Genomic DNA, 2,249 nt, shown 5'->3' with positions numbered 1-2,249 from the left:
CCTTAAAACTGGCTGTTATTAAGCCACTCATTAATAAAACCATTAACACATTCCTATAATTCGAATCCGTTAAAGGATTGTTAGGCTGCATTAATTAGGTCAACCGGAACCGAAAACACCTCCCATAACATCTGATGCACTCGTTGCATCGTAAAAAGAATGGCATCTACACTAATATTAGTCTGTTTCATTCTTATTCCGAGGTCACCGTAGCCACCAGACCCAGACCCAGATCCAGTCCGTACCCAGCTTAGATCATGGATCACCACCTGGAGATGACTTCAATAGCCGTGGATGTCAACCAGATGAGCTCCAGTGACGGATCATCAATAAAGACCTCGCCAACCTAGACGGCCATCGGTGCTACGCCACGGGATCCTGAAGAGTTCTCTACAATCAGACATTACAAACTGCTGGTTTCGTCTGGCCAGAGGAGAACTGGTCCTCCGACTGAGCCTGGTTTCTTCCAAGGTTTTTTTCTCAATTTCTGTCACCTGTGGAGTTTTGGTTCCTTGCCGCTGTCGCCTCTGGCTTCCTTAGTTGGGGACACTTTCCAGCGATATCGTATACTATTTGAACTGAACTGGATGATGATATCACTGAATTCATTGATGAACTGCCTATAACTGAGAATTGATTATTTACAATAATGCGTTACTTACACACTATTGTGCTGTTTAAATACTGTGCAGTTGCTTTGACACTATCTGTATTGTTAAAAGCGCTATATAAATAAAGGTGACTTGACTTGACTTGACTTGACCAAAACGTTGACATTTTGGCTCCATGGCCTGGAAACTCCCCAGATCTTAAAAGTTGTGGTCAATCCTCAAGAGGCGGGTGGACAAACAAAAACCCACTAATTCTGACAAACTCCAAAAAGTGATTATGAAAGAATGGGTTGCTATCAGTCAGGATTTGGCCCAGAAGTTGATTGAGAGCATGCCCAGTCGAATTGCAGAGGTCCTGAAAAAGAAGGGCCAACACTGCAAATACTGACTCTTTGCATAGATGTCATGTAATTGTCGATAAAAGCCTTTGAAACGTATGCAGTGCTTGTAATTATATTTAAGTACATCACAGAAACAACTGAAACAAAGATCTAAAAGCAGTTGAGCAGCAAACTTTGTGAAAACTAATATTTGTGTCATTCTCAAAACTTTTGGCCACGAATGTAGGTAACTTTGTTTCTTCAGCAGAACACAAACCAAGATTTTTAACCAAAACTGGTGCAGTCTACCAGCCATATAATGGCAGTGGATGGGCACCAGACCTTTAAATGTAAAAAAAAAACAAAAACATGTACAGACAAATCCAAATTACACCCTGCGGCTTGTGACGATACATTGATGTCCTGAGACACGTTTGCGCAAGCAAACATAATCTTTTAGTTTTAAATCGGTTTGAACAATCAGGATAAGCACAAGTAATTACTGTTTTGAATAGCCGCTATACACACAATCTCTGTGCACTGTGTAAACAATGAGACACACGTGACAGATCGCTTCCGGCGTTTGCGTATACTACGCCAGAGCGCCGGATGATGAACTCGTGCTCAGGACAGATGGACGTGGCTGTGTATCAAAGGTAAAAAATGCTATAAATACTGTTTCTCGCAAAAAACGATCGTTTCGTGTCTTAGGACATCAGTGTATTATCATGAGCCGCAGGGTGTAATTTGGATTTGTCTGTTCTGTTTTTGTTTTTATAAAGGTTTGGTGCCCATCCACTGCCATTGTATGGCTGGCAGACTGCACCGCTTTTAGTTAAAAATCTTATTGTTCTGCTGAAGAAACAAAGTCACCTAAATCTTGCATGCCCTGGGGGTAAGCAGATAAACATAAAATTTTCATTTTTGGGTGAACTTTCCCTTTAAGTACTGAAATATAATGTTCCTGTGTATAGTTTCGTAATCCGTTTGTAATCCAGTTGGGATTATTATTGGAGATGTTTGTTGCCATAGTAATTCATTATCTATATCTTTTCCTTGTCAAGCCCATGTCACCATGTGTATTTATACCCCAGTGTTTTCTGTGCTGGTTGTCAAGTCTTGTTTATTGTGGGTGTGTGAATGGTTTTCTAACATTGGGTGTAGGTGTGTCAGATACATACAAAAATGTGCAGTGTTGTGGGTACACAAGGACCAGTGTTTAAAACAATGATCTAAAACATGTCAGATGCTTATTTATTAATTATTTATTTATTATTTTGGCTAATGACAAAGAGCACAGTAACAATACATGCTAACA

The sequence above is a fragment of the Garra rufa genome, chromosome 19, assembly GCF_049309525.1.
Source record: "Garra rufa chromosome 19, GarRuf1.0, whole genome shotgun sequence".
Taxonomy (NCBI): domain Eukaryota; kingdom Metazoa; phylum Chordata; class Actinopteri; order Cypriniformes; family Cyprinidae; genus Garra; species Garra rufa.
Note: the sequence above shows the minus strand (reverse complement) of the source record.